Raw genomic sequence first — 16,781 nt, forward strand, 5'->3', positions numbered from 1 at the left:
GTTTGACGTAGAGGATAAACCAAACGAAGAGTAGTGCCTAATAAATTTTGGTTGTGAATTTTTGAATGAACCGGTCAGTAACGGATTCACAAAACCTATTTGAAATCAAGCATTACTACGTAAAGGATTCACAGAATCTATTTGAATGACATATAGGATAGACCAAAAGAAGAGTAGTATCTAAAACATTTCGAAGTGAACCTTTGAATGAACCAGTCACTAACAGCATTAGTAAATGTACTTGTCATTCTCTTTTTTGGCCATCTTGAAGGGAAATTTTGATTGAATTTCATCATGGTAGCTTCTCGGTTTGCAATATTAATCCCCTGAGATGAATTTGGTGGGAATATGTATTGCAACTTTATGTCACTATTGGGATGCATTCACGGTCCTTTTTGGTTACTAGTTGGTTGATGAACAGGTTGTTGATTAAAGTTTACCATGTTGGTTTCAAGGTTTACCACCCCATGAGAAAGATTTTTTGGCATATTGCATTGCAACCTCATGTCTCGATTGGGTTGCAGTTATGATCCATTAGACTGGATATGATTAGGTGGTTGATTATAGTATCCCACTTTAAACATTTTCCTATTTTAACATTGTTCTTTGAGAAATATTACCAACTGGTGAAAACATGTTGCTTGTTATAGGGAAATGGAAAGAAATAGTAAAACAAATCAAGTCCTAATGGTTTTGTTGGTCATTATAGTATCCTACAGTCATGATTTTCCTATTTTAACATTGTACTTTGAGAAATCTTACCAATTTATAACTTATTATTTTCATTTCACCAAATGACAACATTGTACTTCATAAATTTTTCTTATTATAACATTATACTTAAAAATTCTACCTTTTTATATTCATGGTTTAACAGTAGGTTGAATATGAACGTGTGATGTGTGGTGGATGTTGTTGATTATTATATGTTGGATATTTTTACACTGGTACAGGTGAAGAAGAAGCTGAACAATGGACAAATACTTGTATTAGATAGTAGATATCATTCTTCTTGAACTTGTATTGGATATTTTTTGTATTAATGTTTATTATCATCGTGGTTAAAATTGTATTTGCTTTTTATTTATTGTATTTTTTTCTGCATAAAAAACATGCCAAAAAATATGTGACTAAAGGTGGTTTACTCTCACGATTTAATTTATTAGGTGTGACTAAAAAGTAAACAATAGTCATGTGAAACGAATCAACCTATGTCTAAAAATAACTTATGGTCACAATTTAATTTTTTTTGGATGACCGAAAGTAACCATTCGTCATGATAAAAGAAAAAACATGTGTCACTAAAAGTCAATGATAGTAATGAAAAACGATAAAATGTGTGACTGAAAGTTAGCAATAGTCATGACAAACGAAAAAATGTGTGACTAAAAGTCAACATTAGTCATGACAAACAAAATAATATGTCCAAAAAATCAACAATACTTATAAAAGTTAACAGTGATTTTTAATAAGTTATAATCACCACAATTAACAATTATCATACCTTGTCAAAAATGACGTTGACTTTCCTTAAACGAGTAAAAAAACAAGTCATAAAATGTCAAACAAGTTTTTTAGATTGCTATAACCCATTTTTATACTATTGATTTCTGAAAATCTTAAATGTTTATGAAACAATGTTGTTGTTCTTGCCATGTGTTAAAAGAACAGTATGGTCAATTTTATATCGGCCATTAGTAATCAAATTTTCAAAAGAAAATGAAATAATAGTTTAATTAAAGGAATGATGGCTAAGCATATTCTCAATTGGCTTCGTTTGATAACTCTTGTTCATACTGTTGATGGACGAACATGGGAGGCCATTAATTATGATATCAAGCATTAATATGTTTACTCCAGAAAGTCAGTTTTTGGAAGAATGGGATGGTGGTCAGAAACTTCAAGGGGGAAGAACTTGATTCCTAGATCTATCAATCATTCTGTGAATATTTTAGAATACTTTACTAAACTTTTATCTAATCCAATTTTTGGAGTTGGTAGTTATAGATTTATAACACTCTAATATTAACAGAATATGTGTGATCTCTCTTTTGTTTCTAACGGAAAATATATTTAAAATACGATGCTAAATTGGCCTTTCATAATTTATAATAGTTTTCTTTTAAAAGATCTAAAAAGATAAGTACGCTTCATTTGCGAAAAATTTCATCTAAAATCTTGTGTCATTGTCGTATTAAAATATGGTATTGATTTCCTAAGTTTCTTTTATTTCAAATATATATATATATATATATATATATATATATATATATATATATATATATATATATATATATATATATATATATATATATATATATGGTGAGATCCGTTGAGAACTCATACTTTCCCGAGAACCTAAGAACTAAAGGTGGAGCGTTGGATCAAAATCAACTCATTAAGGGCATGATCGTCATCATACCAATCTCACTTAATTTTTTGTATTATTAGAAATATTAATAAAAAACTCTCAAATTAACATTATAAATAAAAATTTTGGATTTTTTTTATAAAAAAAAAATTTCGTTTGTTTTTTTTTAAATTGCAGATTTTTAACTTTTTTGGAAAGCATAAATTTTTAAAAAACTGCAATTTTTTTGAAAAAAATGTATTTAAAAAAAATGTAATTTTTCAAAAAAACTGCAGTTTTTTCTAAAATACTGCAATTTTTTTTTAAAAAAAGCTGTATTTTTTAAAAGAATATAAATTTTTAAAAATCAGTAAAATTATAAAAAAAAAAAGTAGAATATTTAAAAAAAAATCGACATTTTAGTTGCATATATACATATTTTTTTCAAATGAATATATGCATATTTCTTATACTATAATATCCGTAAGTAAATCATAAAAAATCTCATTTTCATTAATCAATCTATAAACATAATAGTACAAGTATTTTATTCGATACAAAATAAAATATAAAAAATAAAAAATGCTACGAAGATTCACAATGTTATCATTTCTTCATATCAAGACTTTCATATTTTATTCAATTTATCACTTTTCACCTCTTCAATATTTTCCACAAATTCTTCAAAATTTACAAAGAAAATTAAAAAATTTGGTTAATGCAAGAACACTCACAAAAATGCACATGCATATATCATATAAGATTCACATGTGATTATATCATGTAAGATTCTCATGTGATTATATAATGTGATATTCACATGTGATTGTATATTTTAAAATTCAAATGTGAAATTCACAAGAAAATTTTAAAAAATAATGAATTAAGAACACTCACACAAAATGCATGTGTGCATATAGAGCGTAATTCATATATGATTCATTTGTGATTTACATGTGAATCACTGTAATTCATATTTTATTCACTTTTTGTTTACATGTGAATCACATGTAATTGAGATGTGATTCACTTGTAATTTACATCTGAATTACATGTGATTAATATGTGAATTACATGTGAATCACATGTAATTGATATGTGATTCACTTATGATTTACATGTGAATCATATGTGAATTACATATGATTTACATGTAATTCATATGTGATTTACATGTGAATCACATGTAATTCATATGTGATTCACTTTTGATTTACATGTGAATTTCAAGTGAATCATATGTGAATTACATTTAATTTACATGCGAATCATATGTAATTTACATGTGAATCACATGTCATTCATATTAATTTACATGTGAATCACATGTAATTTACATGTGAATCACATGTAATTCATATGTGATTTACATGTGAATCACATGTAATTGGTATGATGGAATCATGCAAAAGAATGGAATTACTTTATCAAGTCTTGATTATGATCAAATTCCATAGAGTTGAGGTATTGTTGTGTTTACCTTATACACTTATCAAGTCTTGATTCTTCAACATTTAGATGTTGAAGCTCAGCCGGTCATCAACAACAAGAGGGGAGGATTTAGGCAATTGGTATGATGGAATCATGCAAAGGAATGGAATTACTAGTTCCATTGGAATGACAAATATAATTTTTTTCATAATATACAAATTTTATAATAAAATTCATTCCATTTCCTTCCATCCCCTTCCATGATTCCATCCAACCAAACAGTTCCTAACTAGCATTTCATTTTCTTGTGCAGAGTAAAGGCAATGAGGATGTAATCACAATGCTAAGAAACGGTTCAGCTGCTGAAAATGCATTTAGATTAATGTAGAGTAAAGCTAGAATCTTCAGCTGTTTCCATTGCAGCTGCTGCTTCTGTTGCTAAAGTTGTTCTTGTAATTTGAAAAAAGTCATATGGTGTGAGAACAGTGGGTGCATGTGATTCGATTGGTGAACCCGTTTTTAGAGATATTTTTTGAGTTCTTTGAATCATTTTCTGTTTTAATGTCGCTTGATCTTTAGCTTCCATCACCACTTCCACCTGGATAAAACTATATATGTTAACATGAATAGAAGTTATCGAGGTTTAAAGTGGAAATACATAATACAATAATACATACCTGCTCTATGAAATTTTCGAAAACAGATTGTGCACTTAAAAACCGTTGAATGAAAGCATTTATTGACTTTGGTTGAAAAGTATTCGTCATTCCAGCAAAAAAGTAGCATCTCAAAAAAGGTAAAGCCCAAAACGTTATCACATAAAATGAGTTATGACATTTACCTCCTAGGTTTGACAGGCCTGCTGTTAGATCTGAAAGGCTGAAATTCCATGGAATTTGACCAAAAGATCTAGAATTTCCATTATCTTGTGGTAGATGCAATCCTACTAAACTTGCCACGTCAGATGTAAAAGCTGTGTCAAGTGCTGACGTGTCAACTCCCATTCCTAATAGTTCGGATGCAGTGAAAGGAAAATGACCACTGGATGCCACTGACGTAGGACTTATAGGCATATCTGACATAGGTGAAATCACCCCATTAGCTAGAATTGGAGTTACACCTCCGCCTGCATTGCCATCCATTACCATACTCCTGCAACAACACATGGGAAAAACTTTATATTTTTTTTATTAATTCATCAAATCAAAATATAATAAAAAAATAAAATAAAACAAAACTCACTCGTTCCCAGAGTTCATTAGTATGGGATGAAAGTTACTAGGAGCAGGGACTCCATTGACCACATGACAGCTAGAACAGGGTATCCCATGGGTAAGTTGTTAACTACACTAAAAAGAGTAATATTGTATAATAATTCTACACTTTCTAAATAGTAAATATACAACTTCTTTATTTGTATTTGTATTTTGTAGCAAGAGCAAGAGATTACCATACCTGGCATGAGATATACCCCATTGTGTATGGGACTGGGACCCACAGGTAGCTGTGGAGGCATTGGGTACTTCATAAGGTGATATTGATGCTCAAGTAAATGATTGAAAAGGATGATATGATTTTTAAAGTTTAACCTTATGTAGTAGGCTCTGAAAAAAATCTGCGTTCTCTTCTTCTAACTTCTGCCAAACTATCCACCAAAAAGGAATTTGAATAATAACAATAAAATAAAATAATTATAGCAGTGATTACCAAGAGTTGTAAAACCAGGATCTATCCTCGCACGATTTAATAGAGTTTTTACAACCTCGTCCCTATTCATATACAACTGCAAACAACGCTCTATCAGGTTTTGAACCTGCAACAATCAGGATATATATATATATATATATATATATATATATATATATATATATATATATATATATATATTAACATACACACCAAATCTTGAAATTGTCTGTAGAATATTCTACAGGAAACAAGAACAAACTTCCTTACGAGTTCAGTATCATCCCTGGAAACTTTTCTGTTGTCATTGCTGGAGATGGAAACCGAACCAGAGTCAGGAACAGGAGCTTCTGTTCCATTATTATTTTGGTCACTTTGAGACTCGTGTTGAGTTTCCGGTGTCCAGGGACTCCTGCATATAGCTTCTTAATTTCCATCACTATGTGTAAAAGCAAAATTATGCCTCTTTTTTACAATTATAATAGATCAATATGATTGAAGCAATATTAATCAAGTAACTAGTTCATACTCCTTTGTGACTAGTATAAAAAAAGAGATTTTAAGTTCATAACACAAAGGTCATAACCTGATTGTTCTTCATCGCCGCTAGATGCTACCAGGCGACATCTCTCCAAGGAAATTTTGTTGTTACCTAAGCTGGCTTGTTCAAAAATAGCAACTGTTTTCTAAATGAAGATTTTGTGATTTCGTCAAATTTAACCTAAAAGATAATAGACAAAACTTTGTTATTTCGTCAAATTCAAGATATAAGATGGTTGCACATTTGACATCAAAGTTGTTCTATTTACATAAGAAATGTTTTTCATGAATTTTAACTCCACAAATTTCATTAGATACTTTAAAAACCATGTCAATTTTGCAGTAGAATCATAGCTCATCTAAAACAAGACGACAAAACATGAATAAATCTTACAGGTAATTAGAACATATAAACAAACTAGGTTTGCAATTTCGACCAAATAACTGAACATACCAAACTTTGACTTCGATTATTTGTAAGAAAAACATAATAAGAAGATAAATTTATGAAAACCGACCTAAGTTGTAGTCGATTTCTGAATGGCCAGCGGTGGCTCTAGTAAGGCGCGGTGTTTCGGTTAATTTACCTTCGTATTTGGAATGGAAATTGATAGTGATTTTGTGGTGATCTATAGTGATTTTTGTGGAAATCGGCTATCCTTATGGTCCGTCATTGATCTTATGAGGAATCAAGTTGTTAGAGACGCAGGAAGGAAGAAACCTATTGGTAAGAGCGAGTATCCCAAGCCTGGCAGTGTCATCAGACGAGCTTATGAGGTCCATCAAAGCTAAGTGAATGCCCACATTTTGTGCACTGTATTCACCACGATTAGATCGATGAAGGAACGATAGATTACTTCAAATCTAGACAGAATCGTTGATGCGCAGAGGTTGTACATTATGATATGGAAATTGTACTATTTAACTATTTCTAAGTCAACAATGGTGTCCTGATGCTAGAGAAAGCAAGCAGAGGTTTACCAGAATCTGTCCTGTGTTCGTAACCACCACTGCCTTCCACCTCCCGGCTTACTCCTCGGTTGCGATGACAGGTGTTCTTGTGGCGGTGATGTTGCGATGTCGTCATACGATGGTGGTTTGGCGGAACGAATCGACTAGAAGATGTGAGAGAGAAGCAACGATGTAGAGAATATACAGATCTAGGGGTTGTGTAGTAAGAGAGAGAGAAAGAGAGAGAGAGAGAGAGAGAGAGAGAGAGAGAGAGAGAGAGAGAGTGTGTGTGTGTGTGTGCGTGTGTGTGTTTTAAATGATTTTTGGGATAAATAAATCATATACCTGATTTGCCCTCATGATATCTTTCAAAAAACCTAATATTTCATTTAAGTTGATCACATTTACAAATATGCCATCTTTGATCCAAGTCATTAAAAGTTTTGATCTAACGTTCCACTTTTAGTTCGCAGGTTTGTCGGTAAACTATAGGTTCTCAAATGATCATTCCTATATATATATATATATATATATATATATATATATATATATATATATATATATATATATATATATATATATATATATAGGTTCAGGTTCATTTGAGACCATACAAATTTTGTGGGACCGCGAGACCAAATCTAAAAATAATTTTAAAATGCAAAATAAAAGGAAAAATCCAAAAATTCTTTTTTTAATTATTATTTTCGGAACTTTAATTACCTAAAAAAAATAAAAAAATTACCGTTTTTTTTTTTGAAAAATACGTAAAATATTCTAATAGAATATTACAATGTAAATATTCTAATAGAATATTACAATGTAAATATTCTAATGCGATTTTTAGAATGTTAGAATATTCTACTAGATTTGTCAGATATGTACAATATTCTAATATTCTACTAGAATATGTAAAAAATGTATTTTATTTATTTATTTATTTTAGTTTTTTTGGTATTTTTTTAATTTTTTTTTGAAAATATAAATTCCGAAAATAATATTTGAAAAAAAAAATTTCGAAAATTTTTAATTATTTTGCATTTTAAAAATGGTTTTTTATCTACCAAATGAGTGGCTAGGATTGCGTCTCACGGTTTCACAAAATTAGGCCGTTTCATATGAACCTAACCTATATATATATATATATATATATATATATATATATATATATATATATATATATATATATATATATATATATATATATATATATATATATATATATATATATATATATATTCAGGTTTATTTGAGATCATGCTAATTTTGTGAGACCGTGAGACGCAATCTAAAAATAATTTTAAAATGCAAAGAAAGGGAAAAATCCAAAAAGTCTTTTTTTAATTATTATTTTCGTCATTTTATTTACATAAAAAAAAATAAATAAATAATAAATAAAAATTACCGTTTTTTTTCGAAAAATACGTGAAATATTTTAATAGAATATTACACTGTAAATATTTTAATGTGATTTTTAAAATGTTAGAATATTCTAGTATTTATTAGATTTGTCAGATATATAAAATATTCTAATATTCTACTAGAACATGTAAAAAAATGGTAATTTTTTTATTTATTTTTAATTTATTTTTATTTTCATTTTGGAAAATATAAATTTCAAAAATAATATTTAAAAAAAATTTCGAAAATTTTCAATTATTTTGCAATTTAAAAATATTTTTTTTATCTACAAAATAAGTTGTTAAGATTGTATCTCACTGTTTCACAAAATTAGGCCGTCTCACATAAACAAAACTATATATATATATATATATATATATATATATATATATATATATATATATATATATATATATATATATTCATTTGAGATTAAAAAAATAAATAGAGATCTTGAGATTCAACCTCAGTCACATATTTTTCATTTGCAGCTCAAACGCTTCAGCGTACCGGCAGCAACGGGATATGCCTAATCATAAATGATTATATGGCAGATATGTATAATCATATATGATTATAGATGTTTATACGTATATGTCTCATCATATATGATTATACATATATGTCTGTTCAAAGATTGAGTATTCATATATGATTATAACGGTTGGTAGCAGAAGAGGTGGATGTGGTATAAGTAACGGAGGTGACAGTGGTGGGGTCGGCTGGTGGTAGAGGTGGTAGTAGTCGTGGTGGCGGTGGCGGTTGTGGTGGTGGGGAAGGTGGCGGAGGTAAAAGGAATGGCGGCACTACATAATCATTTATGATTATAACTGACATGTTGCACCGGTACGCCGAAGGGTTAGAGCGACAGATATGAATTATGCGGCTGATGTTAAATCTCCATATCTATTTTATTTTTAATTTCAACGGAACCTCTATATATATATATATATATATATATATATATATATATATATATATATATATATATATATATATATATATATGATTGGACGCTCAACTTTAACTTAAAGGTAATGAAAATGTAATGGTGGCAGACTACACATAAGTTATTATTTTTAAATATTTAATTATGATTACGATTATGATTACGATTTCACATCGCACAAAGTGTTTAATTGTTATTTTGGCAGACTACACATAAGTTATTATTTTTAAATTTTTAATTGTATAGCCATTATTTTCTATTTTTGCATTATATATATTGTCAGGGAACAATCCAAATAAAAATTAATTCATAAAATGTAAACCACATATATAATCGTTTAATATTTTTCATTGTTCATTTGTTTCACGCTGCTATTGCATTATTATGTCAATAACAAATTACAAAATTACTGATTGAGTTCCAAACTTCCAAGTTTGACCACAAAGAAATATCGTCTTCTTCCAATCCCAACAACTCTGTTTCCAATAAATGTTTTACATATTGCAAAATAAATTACACAATGAGTTTATAAATAAAAGATAAAAATAACAACAAACTAAATTTGTATTTTACATACCAAACATTGGTCATACAAACAACCTGATGATCCTTAGTGGTTCCTTTAATGACAATAAATGTTTTATAATTTCTAAATACATGTGTCCTTCAGCTTGCCATATATTTCTTTTCCATGTGATAGTAAACAAAAAATGAAAAAGCAACTAATTTAATGTTCTGAAATTTTGTTTCAAATAAAAGATTAAAATAATAAAAAGAGGTTCAAAAATGCCCTTCAACTCCTTTTAAGACGATGAAGGATTAGTAGTGGTTTAAATGTCATTACATTTATCTTGCTTCTGTTAAATACTTCCATATGAGCTTATGGAGTGCAGGTCTCATGTAAAAGTATGGTAAGTAGGTAACAAACCTTGAGGCAATTTTAAACTGCTTCATATTGTACTTTTGTTAGTACGACAAAACCAAAATTATCTTCATGCATGTGCTCATTAGTTTAGGGAATTATATTTTCCAACCTGCAAATAAGCAAAACTATAAGTTATAATAGTAAGCATAACGATTAGAAAATACATATGAGCCTCCCCTGCCACTTGTGTTTCTGAAAATGGATCTTGTGAGGGTTCTTGATATTTATTGTTGCTTTAGCACGAACATCTAACATATGTTAAAAGAAACCAGAAAACAAAGTGATACAGAGAGAAGAAAACCAAACTCATTGGTCACAGGCCATGAATGGATTCATGCGACCCTATGAAACCCCTCTTCTACTAAAATACAACAAAATCCATCAAAATCAGAAAAGCTAATGGGAAGTTGTGATGAATCCAACGTTGTACCTGTTTTTCCAACATAAATTGATTTCGGGTTCTTACCTAAAACTACCGGACAATGGAGCGATGTCGCTGGTTTAAGAGCCACCACCTCCAAAACCTTCTTCAAAAATAATCGAACCAAATTGTAACACCCGTGTTCCTAGGTATCTTCATTTATGGCTTAATTATAAAAATGTTTGTATTTTGGTCCATTACGCAGGTCGTAGATTGCAGCTACGCAGGGCGTAGCTAAGAAATTTGGATGCGGGCATTCCATGCAATATACAGGGCGTACCATGCGTACGCAGGGCGTAAATCCGCTGAGCTCAAACCCTAATTTTTAGGGTCGAGACCCTATTTAACGGCCTTATAACCCTTGAGGCCTCCCTTATCATCAGCCTCCATTCCCCCTTTCTGTCATTTCAAAACCCTAACCTTTGAGAGCTTGTTTTGGACCTTTAGAGTGTTCTTGAAACATTGTGGAAGAAGGAGAAGCACACCATTGAGGATCGTTGGGCGTGGAGCTTTTAGATCAACAATTTCCTTCACCTTTGCAAGCTTCTAGAGGTATAAAGCTCTCACTTTTATGACTCTTTTGTGTAGATCTAGGTTAGCGTGGAGATTTGCATGATTTTGGTCCCATAGTTTTGGTTGTTGTGAGTAAAAGCTACTCCAGATCTTAGGATTAGCATTTCTTGGTGTTTCTGAGGTTCTCATGTCAAAAAAATTGGATTTTGAGGCTTATATTCCTCCCATACATGAATTGTAGGTCATTTTGTGAAGTTATTGACCTTGGGTTTGATTTTGGCCTCTATTCAGCCATGCAAAAGCTTAAAGTTGTCGACTTTATCAGTTAAGACCATCTCAAGATTAAGATATGCGAGTTGGACGTTTAGTCTTTAGGTATTAAGAGCTTAAAAGGTGGTTTTGAACAACAGAGGTTTACGCAGGGCGTAACCACCGTGTATGCAGGGCGTAACGGGTTTTTCCCGTGATATTTTTGGTGGACACCAAGTACGCAGGGCGTATTGAGGGAGTACACACGGCGTACTCCTAGAAGTACATTTGCACTATTTTTGGGCCTTGGGTCATTTTGGGTTTTGGGCCATGATTAGTTGGGTCTAGGATAGGAAGGGTAAAATGGTCTTTTACACTTAGTACGAGAGAATATGATTTGGACCATTAAATATGGGTTATTAACCAAATTATTAATTAGGGTTGGTTTGAATGTGTTCAGTATGAGGAGCCTTGTAGCAGTTGCATGTGTGAGATTTCAGTTATCTTCAGATTGATGTGAGTCTCCTCACAATATATGCGGGTCGAAGACACCAATGTCAACCCATTGGTTTATGTTATAAGATGCTAGCTGTCTGTGTTACTCTTGTATGTATTGTATGTATTTGTATGAATGTTGGACGGGGACCATTATATGATTGGGTGGGGCCCGTTATATGTATGGTATGAAGTATTTTGGGGAACTCACTAAGCTTTATGCTTACAGTTACTGTTTAAATGTTTTTCAGGTACTTCTAGTTCAAAAGGTAAGGGTCCGACATGATCGCATCGCATCCACCAGTGTTCAACATTTTATGATTTTAGGATTGTACTCTTGATAACTATTTTTCACATTGTCATACTTTGATGGTTTGAAATAAATGATTGATGGTTTTGGTAGACTTAAAAATAAAAAAAATTTACTTCGTATTTTTGGGATGTTACACAAATCATCAGAAGAATAAGATAGCGAAGAGGAGAGAATGGCGGAGGAGATAGAAAACTAAAGGAGATAGACAACGGTGGTGAAGATTGAATGAATCTAAGCAGAGAGGCAACGAGGGCCAAGGTAATTGGTATTCAAGTTTGAATGTAACTATAATTCCTTAAATTATGGTATGAATCTGTCATCACAAGTACAGTCTAATCTTATATTTTAAAAATTCAAAATCTGTTTTACCTTTTCACTTGTTGACCGGATAAGATTTAATATTTTTTAATGCATAAACTGAATGTAACTATCGTAATAAGGTTTGTAGGACTTAAAATTTGGCATTTGACCAAATATGTTTATAAGGTGTAATAGATATAACGCTATAATAGTCATTTTTGATATTTAGACAATTTATTTCATTAAAAAAATAAACGATCTTTAACTTCGTCTCGAAAAACATAATTACTAATTCATACATTCATTTTGTCTTGAGGTGATATATTCTTGTTGATTTGTCACGTTTCAAATAATATTCAAATATTTATATGTATTGTTTCATAGAATTAATGCATGTAATTCTGGTTGGATTTAGAAAATGATAAAGACTAAAAACGGGAATACGATAGATGTTCATTACCTCATTTGTTCAAAGTTGGGTCAAACCATTTAGACAATTTATTTCATTAAAAAAATAAACGATCTTTAACTTCGTCTCGAAAAACATAATTACTAATTCATACATTCATTTTGTCTTGAGGTGATATATTCTTGTTGATTTGTCACGTTTCAAATAATATTCAAATATTTATATGTATTGTTTCATAGAATTAATGCATGTAATTCTGGTTGGATTTAGAAAATGATAAAGACTAAAAACGGGAATACGATAGATGTTCATTACCTCATTTGTTTAATTAAATGATAAAGACTAATTAAATGTAACTCATATCAAGTCATTTATAAAAATCATATTGATGATATGTACTCATAAATTATGACTGATATTTTGCGTAATCTGAAAAATATTATAATTTATAATATTTGTTTTTATTGATGACAATCTTAAGATTATAAAAAAATTAATATTATAGTTGACATAAATAGATTGATTAATTCTCGGACATAAATAATTACAACGATTATTATAAAACTATGAACTCATTTGGTTCAGAACTCGATCAAATAGAAAGATTAATAATTCAAAGTTATGGATGCATTAAACTTATGATGAATCGGATCAAATGTCCCTAAAGTGTGCTACTTGGAATGACCCATGTTATTAACCCATGGAATAGAACCATATATATATATATATATATATATATATATATATATATATATATATATATATATATATATATATATATATATATATATATATATATATATATATATATATATAAATGAAACCTAAAATTGACACGTGGCATCTTCCTAGGCTTTATATTTGACACTTGACAATTTTTTAATCACCTATGTTTTGAATTCCCGCTCATTTTCATTCTCAATCAGATCAATTCATATCCCAAATAATCAGGAAATATTCCTTTTATTATTGTTTTCCCATTTGTTTGCTAATCTCTAAAATTGGACTTCTTCAATCTATCCCACAAAATCAGGAATGATTTATCTATAACGATCTTCAATCCAATATCAATAAATCACGATTGAAATCAAAGTTATTAACAACCCCTTATTATCATCGTTTTCTTCTTTTACTTCGTCCTTTGACTCCCCTGTTACACCCATGAATTTAATCTCTCCCCATCTCTATGAAAACACTAGAAATTTCACTGAACCACCACCTTACCTCCACTGCTACACCCATTAATGCATCTGCTAATCTAAACCAATACCCAAAACACCATAGCCAGTTCCACCATGCCACATCTCTTCCACCATCGCACGCCTTCCATCACTCCCTGACTTTCTATTGTCGTTTGTGTCACTTCCTTCTCAATCTCTTTTACTTCTGATTTTGTTTCCTTCTCAAGCATACGGCTACTGAAAAAGACAGAACATAAGCAACAGATGATTGGGTTTGAAGGTAAGGTATCTATGTTTCCAAATTTTCATGTAAGGTATTTGTTAGAGATTTTATAAAAAAGATGGTGTGGACAATGATTCAACATAAGAAACTTGCAATTAGTTGCTTAATTCACTGGATGCCATTTTTATATAAGTAGTTATAGTATGAAAGCTAGCTTCAACATGTCTCCTTTAGATCTAACCTGATGCGTATATATAATTTGTTACCCTTTTATCTAATTTGTTTTTTGTATATTTAATCTATATTTATATTTAAAGAAGAAGTCGGTGAAGGTTAGTATTGTATAGCTAATGTATATTTATATGGGATTTCTACTCATGTTTAAAGTAATTGTCGAAAGAAATGTGCTCATTGGTGGAGATTTTGAGACCTAAATTGGTAAACTTTCACCTCCATTAAGCAATTACTTAGTTTTTCTGCACTGTAAATTTTCATAATACAACATGAAGACACTATGAAGAAATTGGTTAGTTCAACCAATAAGATCCACCAGCTGGAATCCAACTTTCTCACAAGCAACATGTTTCTTTTGTTGGTAAAAGAGTATGAAAATATTCTGGAACTGCTGTTAAGATATATTTTATTTTGGATTCTCATTTATATATAGTTTTTCTGTGTATTAAGTGGTTTATAATTATACAATTTGTGATTTTGCATTTACAGAAAGTACAAGAATTTGAAAATGAAACTACCAATTCAGAAAAGAACTTGAATGTGAAAAGGTAAGGATCAGTGTATAATTTTTAGTTTACTTTCTCTTTATTCTCTTATGTAATTTTGTTGATATTAGACAGTGCATCCTAATATTTTCTTTAAACCATTTATGAAGGGTTTGAATACATGAAAGATACCATGTTCCAGTTTCAAACTTCTTTATATGAATAACATTTAGCCTTAATTTTTCAAAATACATTGATGTTATAGAAGTAAAGGAAAGTAAGACGCATTGATAAATAATTGGAAGTATGATGAGATTTATTCGGACTTATTTTGATTAAATAGTTTTAAATACAAAATAATTTTATTTTTATGAAGAATTCAAAAAACAGTCAACATGGTTTCAAAAAACAAAGTTTGATGCATGAGATGTGTCTTCAAGATCAAAGAATTGGGTAATATGTACTTTGGAGAATATTGGTCCATACATTTTTAAACAATTTATTGAAAATTATACTTTAATATGCATTTTTTAGAAAAAAGAAGAAGATGAAGATGAAACAAAAACTGCAACAATTTTATAAGGATATGCAATATAAAGGTAATAAGATATTAAGATTATATATGTAATTTCAAATATAAATTATATGAAATGACCAAAATAGTGAAATACCATTAATTGATGTTTTAGTAATTTGCTTTTTTTTAATAAAAATGTTGTCATCTATTAAAATAGCTCATTCGTGAAATCATAATTTTGAAATTTTTTTTATCTATATAATTTTTTTAAAATAACAATCGTGGTTTCCATGGGTTATAACCTAGTATATATATATATATATATATATATATATATATATTAACATGGGTCACTAAAAATTCAGCTGTTATTTATATATATATATATATATATATATATATATATACATATATATATATATATATATATATATATATATATATATATATATATAAAGATGCAAGACATTGTTGTCATACATAATAGGACAACTCACTTGGTTCAGCAACATCTATTAGCTCTTGGTTTCAAATAAACTCACTTCCGTTAGCAGTTCCTCTAACATCAGTAATTTTTTCCCCTTGATAGATGCATTAAACCAATGTTACAAAAACAAATTAGATGGTATACCATATTTACATATAAAGAAAGATAATAAATCAAAAGCCCCAAAGCTTTTTAAGGCACATATAATGCTTGCTTCAATTTATTCTCTTAACTATAATGCATAAAATCATATTCTCAATATCTGCAACATAATAAATTAAAGGAACTAAACTGTAGTGAAGCATAGGAATTAAATTGTTTTGCATTAAACTTAACATCAAAATTATGTCATGTTGATGTTGACCACTCACAACAAGATGCCAAGATATTTGATTATTTGAAATATATACAAGAGACATTAACATGAAAAGGACCGGTGCATACCAACAAGTCCTCCTGCGAAAAACCCTCCATCTCAACATCCAAATACTACAAAAATTAATAACAGATAACAAAGAAAATCAAAGAAATGCAACGTAACAAAAGAAATTGTACCTATGTTTCTTGGATAACTACATTCTATAATCTAAATGCTGAATACAGATGACAAAGAAAAAATCATTAATTTGAAGCGAAATCTTCAATAAAACTGTGAAAATTAAGGAGATCGGTTATTTATCAATAAGGAAAGGGAAAATGACATTGTAGCACATGGAAGTTT

General features: G+C 29.7%; 1 pseudogene; it reads right to left on the bottom strand.

The window, feature by feature from the left end:
• Positions 1 to 4,160: 4,160 nt before the first annotated feature.
• LOC145164941 (uncharacterized) lies at positions 4,161 to 9,196 on the bottom strand (annotated as a pseudogene).
• Positions 9,197 to 16,781: the final 7,585 nt, after the last annotated feature.

Source organism: Lactuca virosa, chromosome 3 (assembly GCF_052849685.1).
Source record: "Lactuca virosa cultivar CGN04683 chromosome 3, Lactuca_virosa_CGN04683_v6, whole genome shotgun sequence".
Classification (NCBI taxonomy): domain Eukaryota; kingdom Viridiplantae; phylum Streptophyta; class Magnoliopsida; order Asterales; family Asteraceae; genus Lactuca; species Lactuca virosa.